This window comes from Amblyomma mixtum, chromosome 2, assembly GCF_055824585.1.
Source record: "Amblyomma mixtum isolate Tamu chromosome 2, ASM5582458v1, whole genome shotgun sequence".
NCBI classification, from domain to species: domain Eukaryota; kingdom Metazoa; phylum Arthropoda; class Arachnida; order Ixodida; family Ixodidae; genus Amblyomma; species Amblyomma mixtum.
The window spans coordinates 208061069-208078092 of NC_143013.1; the positions used below are offsets into that span (position 1 = coordinate 208061069).

General features: G+C 47.5%; 1 pseudogene across 1 annotated transcript in view; it reads left to right on the top strand.

The window, feature by feature from the left end:
- Nucleotides 1-4899, top strand: part of LOC149362389 (uncharacterized) — a 139593-nt pseudogene extending 134694 nt beyond the window's left edge. The window contains exon 4 of the transcript XR_016288995.1: nt 317-4899. The product of XR_016288995.1 is annotated as an uncharacterized LOC149362389 (transcript). The remainder of the gene's footprint in view (nt 1-316) is intronic.
- Nucleotides 4900-17024: the final 12125 nt, after the last annotated feature.

Below are 17024 nucleotides of genomic sequence, written 5' to 3' on the forward strand. Positions count from 1 at the left end.
AATTTTCTGCATAGTCCCTTTAATCAAATGCCTCAGAAACTCTCCGTTGAAGACCGGATTTAATACCCCACCTGGCCACGCAAGCTTTACGATGGATTGACTTCATTTTTGTGCCTATTGGCATATGCGCGAAAATTTTGCATGCGCAATTTTTAAGCATATTTTAAAGCCTCTTGTTGGATGATTTTGTTTTCTTCATTAAGCACAAGACAGTGCAATTTCTTACCAGGTTGTTATAGAATATATAGCCAAAAAAAGTTATAGGGCAGTAATATTGAAATAACATTTGATAACAAGACTCCGTATTTTCATGCAGGTCTCCGTACAGCACGTGAAAGTGGCCCAGAAGATGGACTCCTGCAATCTGAGGCTGAAGACGATGCCAGGAATCACAATGTGTCACATTCAGCCAAATGGGTTCAAAAAAATGAGGGTGTCTTATGCCTTTCAGCTCTTTGGGATGAAGGTTATACAAGCACTCCATTTGTACAAAGAACAGGAAGAGGAGTCACGCTCCTGCAAGATGGTGAACGGCATTTTTAGCAGCGCTGTTCCACGCGTGCTGTTCCCACTGAGTCGCCCGCTGCTCTGTGGTGACGGTTTTACCGCCTTGCTTTTGTGGCTGCAGGACCGGCGGTGCGCTGGCGCAATGATACCTTCTTGTCAGTAGAGTTGCGGGGGCGTCATCCAGGCTCTCCAAGTAATCACTGCGGCGATCTGCAAGATGGCGAACGGCGTTTTTAGCAGCGCTATGGTGACTAGAAGCTGGGAGGTGGGAGCTTTGCGGCCAGCGGCGCGCCGCGCAGGCAGCAGTAGTTCATGACGGCACCAGGTGTGCGCAAGTTCTCTCTTAGATGCATGCTCTCCGTGGCGTGGGCTGGCGAAGGCGTTGAGCCCGGTCGGTGGTCTTATTTTGCTGCTTCTCATCTCGTTCGTCGGACTGCAAACTGTGTTTGTTCCACCCGCCTGTCTTGTGAATAGGTCGTGTGCTGTAATGACTGCAGATGGCTGCAAATTCAAAGCGCCAGACTCATTGTTTTGCCCCTGGGTGCACGACGGGGTATGTTTCCGCAAGAAAAAAGGGAAACAAAGTCTCCGTTTTTTCAGTGCCAAATGACGAGAGGTTTCAAGCGTGGCAGAGAGTGATTCCTCGCGTGGACAAGCCCTTGGAGAAATCGTCGGTGCTCTGCGAACTGCATTTCGATGAAAGATTCATCGTACGGAATTACACCCACGTTCTGAATGGAGAGGTGGTGAAGATTCCCCGTGGCCGGCCTTGCCTCAGTGACGACGCTGCACCTACGTTGTTTCCCAACACACCATCTTATTTGTCCAAACGACTACTCCCGAAAAGAAAGTCTAAGACATCCAGCGGAGAAATTCTGGGGAAGAAAAGGAAAGTAAGTGACGATTCACCACAGGAGGCAACTTCGTTCGACGACACAAGTACTGGCGAAACAGCGGTTCATGACACATGTAACCTACGGGAGGTGGAGCATCTTAGCGGAGACAACCTACCGACTGAGTACTGGTCGAAAAGCCTTATTGCCGGAATGCCAGAAACAATCGCATTTAGCGTTTGCGCGCCAGACAACGATAGCTTGTGCTTCAGAAAAGTCGTGTTGTGTTCCGCGCACGGAGGTCGTGACCACTGTTCAGTGTTTGTTCAGGGTGTATCTGTAAAGAAAGTGGACATTTTTGACGCTGTAAGTGTGTAAGGCCTCCTTCGCTGTGTAAACGAGATGAATTCATGCGCGGGATTGGAGAAGGACTTGGCGGAAGAAAAATTTCCCAGGACTGGCCAGGACAAGTATAGAATTCATGGAGCCAGGCTGCACAGTGCGAAATGCTTCAGCGCATCACAGAATGAAGGACCGTGCCTTCAGTGCAAATACCTCCGTAAACTTCTCTTAAATCAAGCCTCCTATCGAAGGATGAGGGCAAAAAATAATAATCATTTGACTGTGTTCAAAAACCTGCTGACACGTAACATGCAGCTTCGTCGCGAAAGGAAGAAGGTGCAAAAACTGACATCCTCTTTGAAAACTATGAAGGAAGAGAATGCATCCATTTCTCATTCAAACCTTCAGCAAAGCATTTCTGCTTTACCCTTAAAACAACGGCAGCAGGTGAAGGTATGCTTTGATGCTTCCAGGAGGAAAGGCATTTAGGGATGAAGTACAATGAAGAGTGGCTTCTTGTAGCATTTAGGGATCAAGTACAATGAAGAGTGGCTTCTTGAATGTAGTGTAATGAGAATGAAGAGCCCCAAGTTGTGTGAACACATTCGTAAACATAAAGTAATGGTTCTGCCAAGTAAAAGCTGCCTCCTGAAATACACCAAGGATTACAAAAGCAGTTTGGTTTCAATGAAAACATATTCAGTGCAATTGCGGAAAAGACTAAAGGCATGGATGAGTATCACCGGCTTGGAGGCATCCTAATAGATGAAATAAAACTGTCTGAAAACTTAAAGGTAACCAGCACAGGAATTATTGAAGGGTTTGTTGACCTTGGTGCATACTCTTCACAAATCCAGAGCCAAGAGACCTGCGGTCATGGCTTGGCAGTGCTTTTCCAGCCATTTTCTGGAGATTTTCAGCAAATCCTTGGAGTATTTGGCTCACTTAGTAACGTGAAGGCAGATCTGCTTTCAAGGATTGTTGTTGATGCCACGCTTGCTGCAGAGAGGTCCGGCCTTTTCGTGGACTTTGTCACCACAGACGGTGCCTCATGGAATAGAAGCATGTGGCATGCACTTGGGGTGAAAGGGTCTGCAAAGCGGACTGTATGCAAGGTGCAGCACCCTGCAGATTCTGGGAGAAGTTTACAGTTTCTCTGATTTCCCGCATCTACTGAAGTGCGTCCGCAACTCTGTCGTTTCAAAAGGCCTTGAAGCACCAGAAGTGAGGGTGAGAATGGATGTCATCAAGGAGGCATGGAAGTGTGACAACAGAGACGTTGTGAGGCTCAGAGCAATGCCACATGTTATACAGGCGGTAATTGAGCCAAATGGCTTTGAAAAAATGAAGGTAAATTTTGCTTCTGCTCTTTTCAGCGACGAAGTGAAGGGCCTTTATACATATAAAGAACAAGTGGAAAGCATGTGCGGCACTGGGTCAACTACTGCTACTGTAGCTTTTACAAGAAGAATGCACAAACTTGTTGCTGCAATGACAACCAGGTGCAGCAAGAATGCTATGCGTCCAAATTCTGGATGCCTGTCGAATGTCAAAGACTTCCTGGTATACATAGATACTTGGGAAGCAAAAGTCGGCAAACTGGACTTTCTTAGTGGTCCAACCGCAGAGGGTCTTCGAGTAACCCTTGCCAGCACTATATCCCTCCTTGACTATGCTACTGGCAAGCTTGGTTACAAATACCTGATGACTGCTCGTTTAAGTCAAGACCCTTTAGAAAATATGTTTGGAATCCTGCGACAAATGTCTGGATGCAATGATCATCCAACATCGACACAATTTTTGCTTTCCGTAAACTGCCTCGCATTTTGCAGCTTGGCAAAGGCACCTGCAGGCGGAAATCGCTCCACGCATGATCAAGAGCTTGCTGTCTGCCGACGCCGGTGCGTCAAACAACATAAATAACAAGTTCGATGAGCTCATGGACATTGGGTGCTTAATGAAGTGCACGATGTGCTTAAAAGCACCAATTTGCCCGACCACACTTGTCTTGTTTCAATCAAGAGTGATGCCCGCTTCACATATTATGCTGGATATGTTGCCTGCAAGATGTTGAAGAAGACAAAGCATGAGGATTGTGCCAAATCGTTGCTTTGCTCAGCCACTAGATCTGATCGTCCGAACGATGCCTGTTTAACTATGGAGGTGGACAGAGGAGCATTGCTGTATCCTTCCAAAGAGCTTGAAACCCTCATCTTGAAGATGGCGGATTCATTTACTCATTGTTTCACCTTTAACAAGCTCAAAGCGAACAGCATTATGGATCTTGTATCATGCTTGGCAAGAAATCAGGTGAACTTTGTTGGCTGTCCTGAACACAACAAAAGCAATGACGAATTCTGTAATCAAATTTTATGCCATTACAAGACTGCATTTCCTTGTTCAGGCTGAGAACAAAAACAGACCAGGAAAAAGAGAGAAGGCACGGCTGCTAAAACTACAACGTGTTACATAGTTTGCTTTGTTGCCTGTACATATATTGTTCAATTTCTGTGATCTACAAATGCCTCAATGTAAATAAAAGTTCTGTGATCTGCAAATGCCGCAGTGTAAATAAAGGATTCTTTTTCTGACCGTTGCTTGTACTGCTGCAGTCTCCCCTGGCGCTTGCATTTATTTTCAGGGGGCTATAAGTGCCTTGATAAGTAGACTCCATAAACTGAGGCACTGATCCATGACCGGTTAAAAAGTTATAGGCAACAAAAATAAAACAAGCAATCTTTGAAGTCCACAAGTGACTTTCATATATCCTTTAGCTGATCAGGTTGTGTCCATTGCTTCAGCTCTGCGCTTCACGCGTCCAGGTTATGTCCGTAATTTTATTTCCCAGTATAGTTTGCACAGAGAACATAAATCTGCAAAAAAAAGCTTATACTGCATGCAAAAACAATAACTGAGGCGCAGTCTAAGCGCGCGCATAACATGTAGCGATGAGGGCTGACCGATCGCGCCTCTGCGCATATCTTGCCTGCGATGCGATCTAACTGCCGACAGCAGCGCTGCCGCTGCGTCCTGAATGCCTGCTTCAACTCGCCCGCTCCGAAGCTGCCACCTCCCCCTCTAGTCGCCATAACAGCGCTGTTCCATGCGTGTTGACGGTTCCACCGCCTTGCTTTTGTAGCTGCAGGACCGGCGGTGCGCACGCGCAATAATGCCTTCTTGTCAGTAGAGTTGAGGGGGCGTCATCCAGGCTCTCCAAGTATTCACCGCGGCGATCTGCAAGATGGCGAACGGCGTAGCAGCGCTGTTCCACGCGTGCTGTTCCCACTGAGTCGCCCGCTGCTCTGTGCTGACAGGGTTCCAGCGCCTTGCTTTAGTTGTTGCAGGATCGCCGGTGCGCAGGCGCAATGATGCCTTCACGTCAGTAGAGTTGAGGGGGCGTCATCCAGGCTCTCCAAGTAATCACCGTGGCGATCTGCAAGATGGCGAACGGCGTTTTTAGCAGCGCTGTTCCACGCGTGCCAAAGGCGTCCGCAGAATTTTTTGCAGGGGGGGGCCCCATTGGTTGTTGGCGCCGGAGGGGGGTGGTATGTTCGTAGCAAAAAGGCACTATTTGTGGAGTAAATAGTCCAAGGTTCGACGGAACACCGTCTGGTCAGGGTGAAGCATTATTTATTCACAAAGGAAAATTGGGTCACTGACCAAGTCAAAAAATGAAAAATGACGTTTCGGGTCCCATACGGGGCCCTTGTTCACAATAAGGCTGTCACAGAAGAAGGGATGGTTATATACGCTTCAGAATCTTCTGCAAACTTTTCACGTAGATATGATGTAGCGTGCCCTGATTCTTGTTTAGCGTGTTGGCCGTTGTCTGGATGATTAGGGATTCTAGATGTAGTCTTGCAGATAGGTTTCTTTCCGTCGCCAGGATTTCCACCTCATCCAAGCCTATCTCGTGGCCAGTGGACAGCACGTGCTCTGCAACTGCATTTTTTGCAGCGCGCTTGTTTCTGACGTCGGCCTGGTGCTCCTTAATGCGCCGCTGGAAGTTCCCGGTTTCCCCGATGTAGACGGAGGGGCAGTCGCTGCAAGGTATCCGATAAACAACGCCAGGGAACTTGGGACGTGGTAGCGGGTCCTTCACGTTGACCACATCGGCTCGAAGCTTGCTGGTTATTGTGAACAAGGGCCTCGTATGGGACCCGAAACGTCATTTTTCATTTTTTGACTTGGTCAGTGACCCAATTTTCCTTTGTGAATAAATAATTTCGGAGTAAATTTATTTATTTATATACAAATAAAATAAATAAGTAAAATACACACATGAAAGAAAAATTACAAACAGCAAATTAAAGCGAGGCTAGGAGAGATACATTGGAGTTTATCAACGAAGAAACAATTAAAATTAATAAAAATGCAAAAAGATACTATCACTTCGTGGAGAAGAGTGCTCAGTCTTGCTGCATACGGGTTCTCGACACACCCGGATTGATGACCAGCACACAGCACAATATGTTCACAAACACGCAACGACAGTCACTCAGTCAGTCTTCCTTGAACAGAAACTGTAGGCGCCTCGGATTTTTCTGGGCGAATTGCATGATGACACTGGTGATAAATTCATTTCTGTGCTTCATTACACGCTCTCGGTGCACACTCATCATACAAAGGCCGTCCAGTCTGTCGTTTGTCATCGTTGAGCGTAGCCACGTTTTCACTCTCCTCATTGTACTGAAGGAGCGTTCGACCGTACAGGTAGTAACTGGCAAAGCCAGAGCCACCTCAATGGCTTTTGCAACACCAGGGAAGAATGTCTTGGCCTGATGTAGAAGCTCGCAGTAAGTTATTTCTGATGGGTCCCCAGTTTTGTTGCACCACATCTCGTACCAAGAGATGGCCTCTTCCTTGAAGTTGTCGATGCCGTAAAAGCACTGGAGTTCTTCGGCGAGAACAGCGAACTCAACACGGCTCAAGTGCTTCATTTTTGATGGATACAGCTGGAGAAGTTTGAAGCTCCTCTCATTGCTTTCAGAAAAGCGCCGAGCTAAAGAAGCAGTGAGGGAGTCCAAGTACGGCACATATATTGCCACACGGTAGTATTCCTCTGGCGACTGAATCCCGTAGTTGTCTCGGTGGGCCTGACGAGAGACTTGTCTTGGTACAGATATCACCACATTTAAGTGATTGGCTGCCTCCCTTGCTGCATTCATGATGTTAGAGAACTCCTCTACAGCGTTTGTCCGGTGGCCGCGAAAAATAGCTCAGTGATGTGGCCATGCACAGAATGGAAGTCCATGGATACACCTTGCAGAATGTTCGTAGCTGGTTCGAGCCGAGCGCTGTACTTCGCTACAATATGCAAGCAGACGATGAAAGATGAGCTTGTTGTTGCGCAGTAGAGGATGTGAGCTCGTTGTCTAGTTGCAGCGTTCGAGCATGATTCCGTGGACGCGAGCTGCTCGAGTGCTTCGATTATGGCCACGTAGTGCTGAGAGAAGATCCTAATAGACTTGTACTTTGCAGACCATCTTGTCTCACACAGCATCGGAATGTTGGGCACCAATTTTCTCCGGAGCACGCTCTCGCGGAAGAAGTTTATGGTTTGTTTGATTATCCCAATTGTGTTTCGAATTTCAGAGACGTCGTTCAAATCGTTGATGACGAGATTTAGTTTGTGACTTGCACAGTGGAAAAATAGTGCCTTCGGGAACTGTTTTGGTATAATTTTGTTCACTCCAGCTTCTTTTCCAGCCATTGTAGAGCATCCATCGTACCCCTGTCCAACGAGGTTCGAAAGAATCAGTCCGACATTCGTCAAAAGCTTCAAGATTGCCGCGGCGATGCAAGCGGAGTTTAATTGCTCCAGCTCTACAAATCCCAAAAACTGCTCTCGAACGCACACTTCGACTTCCGCCTTGTCAATAAAGCGAACGCCTATAGACATCTGCTCTTTTCCTGAAATATCTGCAGTTTCGTCAGCAAGAACGGAAAAAGCAAACGCTTTGTTAGTTTCGGTAACTATCTGCTCTCTCAGGATGTCGCCACAGATTGTGATGATCTCGTTCTGGACGCGGACAGAAGTGTACTTGGCATTGCCAGCAGAAGAAGCGAAGTGCTCCTGAAGTAGAGTATCTCCAGCTTCTACACGAAAGTCAAGCAGATCATTGAAGACTCCACTATCGGACTGCTTGCCGCGAATCGGCAAGTCATGCGTCGCGCAAAAGACAATGGTGGAAACTATTGGAAATAGTTTCTCACGGTTCCTTTCAACTTGCGCGTGCAGTGCCCTGTTCAGCTGCTGTACAACGGGTAGCTGCTTGCCTTTCATCACATCCATAAAGTTCTGTGAGGCCGTCATTGCCTCCTGGTGCCATTGGGATTTTACGTGATCCCTGCACGCCTCGTGCATTTTTCTGTAATTACTGAAAGCGCGCACGATAAAACTACCTTGAGTACCCCGTTGAACACGCGGAGGAAAAATGACGCAAAAACGACAAAAGGCGCCTTTCGCTGTCGCTGAGTACGCAAGCCAGGGGGCGTAATCTCCCAGCCACTGATGTCGAAAAGGCCTCTTTCCAGGTGTTACATCCTTCTTAAAATCATATGTGACATTTGGCGACCATGGCTTAGTAAGAAGACGTAACTTCAAAAAGTCCGGTATGCCAGTGAGTTTAGCTTTGCCTAGAAACTCTCCTAAGTCATATTCTTGAGGCAAGTTATTTGTTTTCTTGATGTTGTCTCCGGACTTCGATCCCAAGCAAGGAGAAAGGGAATCGTTTCGGCTTACTGCGTGACCGGAGCTCGCTGGTGGAGTTCCTTCCATGGAGACGACGACGCCGGCTACTGTCCGGTGATGAAAGGTTGCATCGCTCTGGTCAAATCCGGACTTGAATCCCAAGAAAGGAGAAATGGAATCATCTCGGCCTGCTGCATCACCTGAACTCACTGTTGACAGAGTCCCTTCCGTGGAGTCGACGACATCAGCTACTGTCCGGTGATAAAAGCTTGCATCACTCTGTTCAAATGCTACACCGTTGTCACATGTCACACCAGAATCTGCAGGGGCGCATTTGGATAATGCTTCGTCAGACAACCGCTGACGCTTGAAGAAGCGTCGAATATCCATCATTCGGGACCGCGCGAGACAAAGCTGGCTATGGAGTTCCTCGGGGTTGGTAGTGTTAAAAATATATACACATTGATTGGAAAAACGGTTGAATGCGTACGTTGAAAACAAAAAATGACTATGTATGCAGCGAAAACTTATTTACAAGATAAAGGCACGCTCGCAGCTTCATACACCTCGCTCCATCTTGCTCGCGCAACCGCACAGTCGAGTATTTGCACACACACTACTCGCCGCTCGTCGTTTTCTCGTCCGCTGTCTTGGTTGTTCTCAGCTTCGTTGACAACCGGCCGCTAAAAACACCGAAGCACAAACAAAGAGGCGCGCACACGCAAGGAACGCCGCGCGACTTCCGAGGGGAAGGGACGCTCGCCACTCCGGTCGGAAAATTTGTTTTGTGTGTTTTTATGAGGTTCAGAGCCCCAAAACGACTCAGGCTATGAGGGACGGACGGTCTCTTTACCATGCACTGACATCGCACAGTATACATGGGCGCTGTTGGGATTTGAGGCCCAGCCAGAGGTGACAGGCGAGCCAGGCAGGCGCCATCGGGCTGCCTTGACCAAAGGCGCTGGTTTCCGGAGAAGACGCAAGGAACGCTGGTGTGGGGGCGCCTCTGGAGACTGCGTCGCCGTGAACAAAAGCAGCTAATCCCCTTTGCCGAAAATTCTGAAAGCGGCGCTTGTACCGAACTGCGCTCTCCCGTGGATCGGAGGAGACAGCGAGCGGCGGCGGCGCCAACTCATCGCCCGCTTGCCCCTGAGCAGTCCGACAAAGCGGGGATGGACACGGCTGATTTGTCCCTCCCTCCTGAAGAATTCATCGGTGGCCGGGGTGTGCACTGTCTGCCTCTGTGTCGCTATCTCTCTAGAGATCAAAGAAACAGGCACACATCTCAAGACGGCTCGAAACACATGCTCGCCGGTGCCGCTGTATGTCTGCAACGACGCGTCCCCGGACGCGGCACTTTGCAGATGTGACCCAAAGCGTGGAAGCAGGGCCGCTTTTACTCTTTTGGCTGAGCGCACCGCCGCCCCTGACGTGCGGCCATCACTCACGGTTCGAGTGAGTGATTTTCCAGGGGGGTGCAGCCGCCCCCCCTTGCCCCCCCCCCCCCCCCTCCGGACGCCCATGACGCGTGCTATTCCCACTGTGTCGCCCACTGCTCTGTGCTGACAGGGTTCCACCGTCTTGCTTTCGTAGCTGCAGGACCGGCGGTGCGCAGGCGCAATGGTGCCTTCTTGTCAGTAGAGTTGAGGGGGCGTCATCCAGGCTCTCCAAGTAATCACCGTGGCGATCTGCAAGATGGCGAACGGCGTTTTTAGCAGCGCTGTTCCCACTGAGTCGCCCGCTGCTCTGTGCTGACAGGGTTCCACCGCCTTGCTTTCGTAGCTGCAGGACCGGCGGTGCGCAGGCGCAATGATGCCTTCTTTCCAGCAGAGTTGAGGGGGTGTCATCCAAGCTCTCCAGGTAATCACTGCGGCGATCTGCAAGATGGCGAACAGCGTTTTTATCAGCGCTGTTCCCACTGAGTCGCCCGCTGCTCTGTGCTGACAGGGTTCCACCGTCTTGCTTTCGTAGCTGCAGGACCGGCGGTGCGCAGGCGCAATGGTGCCTTCTTGTCAGTAGAGTTGAGGGGGCGTCATCCAGGCTCTCCAAGTAATCACCGTGGCGATCTGCAAGATGGCGAACGGCGTTTTTAGCAGCGCTGTTCCCACTGAGTCGCCCGCTGCTCTGTGCTGACAGGGTTCCACCGCCTTGCTTTCGTAGCTGCAGGACCGGCGGTGCGCAGGCGCAATGATGCCTTCTTTCCAGCAGAGTTGAGGGGGTGTCATCCAAGCTCTCCAGGTAATCACTGCGGCGATATGCAAGATGGCGAACAGCGTTTTTATCAGCGCTGTTCTCACTGAGTCGCCCGCTGCTCTGTGCTGACGGTTCCGCCGCCTTGCTTTCGTAGCTGCAGGACCGGCGGTGCGCAGGCGCAATGATGCCTTCTTGTCAGTAGAGTTGAGGGGGCGTCATCCAGGCTCTCCAAGTAATCACCGTGGCGATCTGCAAGATGGCGAACGGCGTTTTTAGCAGCGCTGTTCCACGCGTGCTGTTCCCACCGAGTCGCCCGCTGCTCTGTCTTATAAAGACGTATCTTTCTATATTTGTGTTCAAAAATTTTGAATTTGTTTTTAGGTTTGTGTTTAGGTTTTTAGTTTGCCGAGTGCGGCAAACTTGAAAATGCAGCGGCCTACCGAGGAAGAACTCGCAAATAGAATGTATCGCCAGCTGTGCTGAACATGAGGTCGTGTTTAGCGCCAGGCTGATCGAAAATCCGAACGACTCGAACATTTCCTCTCAAGGCCCGTCGCACCCGACACTAGCACTGCGCTGAGTCTCACGAGGTAGAGGTGAGGGAGGACGATGGTGGATGTGGGGGAGGGGGGAGGAAGAATCATGTCTGAGGGAGTGTCCATTTTGAGACAGACAAAAATGCGGAAACAACTGGAGTTAAAAAAAACAAAAAGAGAAAGGAAAAAGAAAAAAACAATAAAGGTACAGACAAGTGGCATGCAAATATGTAAGGACAGTATTGGGTTAGAGAACAAAGCTCTCACACAGATAGAAACAAACAAAAAAGGCATGTGCATTATGGCAGTGACGACAGAACTAATACGCACCAAGTGCGAGTGCTCGAATATGATATATGTGACAGCTATATAAGGAGGAATGGGCAATATAAAGGACTTGAAATGCTTTGAAGTGGTTAGTTGGTACATATTAGTTCAGTTCAGTAAAAGAACTGAACTAATACGCACCAAGCGCTAGTGCTCGAATATTATATATGTAGCGTGGCTTTTTGGGCTTGTTGGTACATAGTTCCAATACACTGTAGCGCAGCAACAGACGAGTACACAAGAGACGAGAGACGAACACCACGAGCGCTAATATCCACAGAAAATGCAACAATGCTGTCATCAGAGCGCGACCGAACAAAGTCTAAAATTTCGTCAGATTTCTTAACCATAAAAGGGTCGTCAAGCGGTAAAAGGTTAAGTTTGCTTTTTAAGTACATCGAAACCGTTTTTTGCCATGTGCCAGTTTCAGAAATTATCACCCTGAATGGTTTTTCCGGTTTATGGGTTTTTGCACTGAAAAACACGTCTAAAAAATCTTTTCGTGCATCGCTTATTTCTTTAGCCAGCTTGGTAAGGTTTAACTTGTTGCATAGCTTCTTTGCTTTAGCTTTTACTTTTGACATCATTACTTCGTTGCGGCAGTTAAATACAGAAGACACGGCTTCGTCAGCTTTGGACTTGTGAAGTTCACAGGATAGAATCGTGAAACCACCTTCTTTGTCAGCAGGCAGCACGACCAAGTCCTGTTCCTTGATGAAGGACTCGACACGCTTGAGGGGTAGCTTGGAAGATCCTGGCTTTGAGCATTGCAAAACGTCGACTCCTTCTGAAATGCAGCGGTCGTGTTCCAGTTGCGTAGCACGCTGCGATACTTGGCGTACCATCGCAAGTAGTTGTGCAGCTGACGGCTTGGGCTCCACAGCAAACTTCGGTCCTAACGATAGAACCCTTGACACGTCATCCGGTAGATCCAGGGCCTCCAGGGTGTGGACGGTGCTCCGGGCTGTCTTCGTCCTGCTCGCAAGGTCGGCCCGTAGTTGTGGCAGATGTTGAGCCCACAAGCATTCGGTAGCTTGAGCAGTGATACGCTGGTATTCACGAAGAGTTCGCCCCGTTGATCGAAATTTCAAGAGCCCCTCGCTACAGCGTCCCTCGTATACTGAGTCGCTTTGGGAAGATAAACCTCATAAACCAAACCAAACCATTGACAGGTTGTTGGAATGCTTCAAGTTCTCTGTTAAAACCAACGATAGCATCTTGGCGTAAATGCGCAGCTGGAAAAGCAAGAACCTTGTCTCGTCATGCTCAAACGTGAAGTGTACACACGCCACGAGTAAACTACTGCAAAGAATCATTATCATACTACTGCCCACTTTGTTAAATAGGTTGCAACAAGTGTCATTTCGTCCTTTTTTAATACGAATTTCATTACTAAGTAATTTTCGTCATCATTACCTAAGTGTGGGGTATGTTTTGGTCGTTCCCACATAACTTTTTGATGACTGTTTCTTCATGTCTACTCACATTCATTTTCGATACTTGCTGTGGCCTCCATAACTCCTCAAAAAGTTGGTAATAATTCTGCGTTCTATCTTTTTCTTTACCTATGAATCACTTGTGCCATAGCCGTATCTATAAGACGCCAATCTGCAAGGGGGCAGGACCCGTGTCATGCCGTTGTCGTGGCTTTATGGCCTCTCTCCTCCACTGAAAAAGTAATTACAGCAAATGTATCAAATTGTTCATTTCGTTTTATTTCCTCCTCTTTTACACACCGGAATCTCAATACCCCTTCGTAATACATTGGCCACCAGCAACCGGCTCTCTGCTCTGAGCACCTATACTGGCGCCAGTGACGAGCTCCATCATAAAAAATAAAATAAAATCTGCATGGTCCACTGTACAAACACAAACAAGGCAAGTAATATTTTGGGTGACTCAATATGCGCTGAGACTGCGTTGCTTATTGTCACGGATTACTCCAAAACACATAACGACGCATCTAATATTCCCTCAAAATTTTCTCATTAATGTTCTGCAACAGTCATAAAACACAAACGCATAGAGTAGACAGGGTTTTACGCAGTTCAAAATGCGAAGAAAAACTAAATTCTACAATGAATTAAATGTGGCTAAACAGCACACAGGACTACCGAAGCGTACTTCAGGAGCAATGTAATGACGATTGGGATTGTCTTCAGTAACCGTAAGCGAGAGAGCAGCCACTTCACAAAAATACTGATAGCAAACTTAACGTTGGCCCGCCACTAGTCCTTCTCGACAAGGAGCGGAACACACAAGAAGCGAATCAGAGCGAAAATGTTTAAACACAAAATCTTTGGTGGGTTTTGGTTCTAGCAGCCGACATGTTAGAAAATTCGTAGCAAGTCTACCTGAAATTGTTCCTTGATGAGAACTTAATACGCAAAGAAACAATACGGAACCACATTGTCCTGATGTTCAGTTCAAGCCAGCACCTCAAGCTGTATTGTGTTTTCGTGCCTTCTTACTCTTCGATGCGGCCTTTTGCGGAGCCCGCAAATCTTGCGGAGATGATGCAGACTTCTCCAGAGGTAATCGAACTTCCTCCGAAGGTTGCGCAAACTTCTCAAGGGGTGCTCCGGCATCTTCCGAAGTGGATGTAGCCTTTACCAGAGGTGGTCCAGTGTTCTGTGAACGTGATCCAGCTTTGAGCTGTGAAGAGCCTGCCAAACGACTAGCTTTTGAAGGTGATCCGCTCTTTCTCAAAGGCAAAACAAGGTTTTCAGCAGCCGTTCCGGTCCCTTGCGGAGGGCATGTGGCTAACGCAGGGGACGGCGCCACAGATGTCGCTTCGCGTTCCGCTGCAGGCGCAACAAGGCTTGCCGGCGCCTGCTTTGACTTCCGGAACCTATCCGGCTTGCCTGACTTTCCCACTTTCTCAGATGCTCGAAATGGATCGAGGAAAGCCTTCAGGGCCTCCATGCGCTCCCGTGCGTCCAACGTGCCAGGATCCGTGTCTTTCTTTTGATGGTAGAATATCTCGGGAAGCCACTGAACTGCCACCGCGCTGAACAAACTCAGTACCGTCATCAGAATATTCAAAGCTAATACCCGCTGGTGTCCGCCGACAGCGCCAATCAATGTGGCCAGAAGGACTCCCGCGCGGCCGACGGAATAGGATATGCAGAATCCAACGCTTCTAATAGCAGTGGGGAACACTTCGCCGGCATAGCTATAGTTGACGCACATAGCCACAGTAGTGGCGCTTAAGACCATTAATGAGGATAATGGCATCGCGATAGTCAAATTTAATTCGTAGGACACTGTCTGAAACACGCCAGAAAGAGAGCAGCGCCAGCATTTTTATTGTATATTAATGACATTACCACTGAACTTGATCGGAATGTGCAAATCAGGTTGTTTGCGGATGATTGTGTGCTCTTTCATGAATTAACTTCAATTGACGACAAAATCCATCTTAACTCCTGTCTCGCTAAGATTTTTGAATGGTGTGAAACGTGGGACTTGAAACTTAACTCTGATAAGACCGTCTTTCTTCGCTTCTCTGGCAAAAAAGCTCCGCTTTCTTTTAACTACAGGCTAGGTTCGTCGCCTTTGCTGGAAGAGACTAAATACAGTCAAGCCCACTTATAACAATATTCAAGTGCCATGGAAATACCATTGTTATAACCAATAATTGTTATAACAGGGTTGTGCCGAAAAAAATAAAAGATGACAAACTTCAGAGCATTTATTGACAGTAAATACCCAAAGGGGTTTGATTGTTCTAATGCCTGTAAAAGCTCGTTAATTCGAACTTCAGGAAACCGGAATAATGTTCACCGTTCACCGATGACCAAAGCACCGCCATCGCTGCGCCACCGGGAGCTTCGTGCACCACCACGTCACAGGAATCAAGCCGGCTTTCCGGAAGTGATTCTTATGGGAAATTCAAGAAGCATGCAGAACCAAGGGTGTGGTGACAGCTGACAAGAGAAAGAAAAAACCGCGCTGGCTGCATGCACGTGCACTGCACCAACTGATTGGGGGTACGCATGGCGTGCGTAGCCAATGCAGCAATGCAGCAGCTCTCCTGACGGATGACGCCTGCCTCTTGCTTTTGTGGCGTTGCTGCGCCAGCTCAGTTCATTGGTCAGCCCCACACATGCGTGCTTTTGTGTCGTAAGCATGGTTTTGCTGGTGTGGTTGTAGCATTTCCTTGATTTTTTTCTATAATGGTTGACACTCAATTACCAGATTTGATTGTTATAACCAATAATGTGCCTTGACAGCATTGCTATAAGCAGTTTATTTTACCATAGAACACATGGCAAAGCTGATGGTGCCATGACTCACCATTGTTATATCCGATATATTGTTATAACCAGTATTGTTATAAGTGGACTTGACTGTATAAGTATTAGGGTGTCACACTTACTAACACTTTATCATGGAATTTACTTATAGATAAGATCTGCTCTTCCGCACACCGCAAGCTATACTTCTTAAGACATAAGCTTAAAAGTTCTCCCCCTAGTGTAAAATTACTTGCTTACAATTCACTAATTAGACCGAAACTCGAATACGCGTGCGTTGTCTGGGACCCATTTACTAAACACAATATCACCCGCCTAGAAAAGGTACAGAGAAAAGCTGTAAGGTTTATTTACTCTAAATTTTTTCCGTGTGACTCACCCTCTGAAATAATGCAGGTTAATGGTATTCAATGTCTTGCACAACGAAGAAAAAAATTACGTTTGGAATTTCTTTACTTGCTTTGGAATCAAGAATTAGCTATTAACCCTGCCCCATATCTGTCGCTTTCAACATCGAGGTATAAACGCCAGCATCATCCTAATTCTCTGACGCCGTATTTTGCACGAACAGATTTATTCAAGTTTTCATTTTTTCCCCGCACTGGAATGATTCTTTATTGCCTTTCACCACACTTTGATGTTTACTAACTTTGTTATTATTGTTTTGTTTGCCATTTTACCCACCCTGCTTGGACCTGTATAAGGTTTGCAGTATTCAATAAAGAAAGAAAGAGAGAAAGAAAAACATGACCAGGCTCTTAGGGCAAAAGGACGAAGAGATGCCGGAATAATGAAACATACACTCTTAGAACTAAAGGAGTACAGAGGAGTGCCCAGAACACACTTTGGAGGAGTATTCGCTTGTCCCATATTCCACTCCTTTTTCCAGAATAAAATTACTCCCTCTGGACAAAGAGTGATTGAACACCTACTCATGGAGTACTGTCCTACTCCTGCAATAGAGTACAGGCACTCCTCCGAGGGAGTAAAGCTACCACATTCAAGCAGCATCCTATTACTCTTTCAGGTGGAGTTCCAGGACTCCGTTTATTAAGAGTGACTGTACTCCTTCAAGGAGTATCAGCCCAGATGTTATTTTACTCCTTCGAAAGGAGTTTCACTTGTTTTCAATGTATCCTACCAATTTTCTGATTTCACATATTCTTCAGAGCAAGTTATTCATATCTTTTGCAGGATCCACCTGCTCTACATCTACAAAAGAGTAATGAGCAAAATAGATTGTGATCTTTGAGCAGAATAATTTTTGCTCATACAACTACTTTATGGCTACACTACAGTTTGCACATTAGTATGGTGCTCAGTCTGTGTTGGG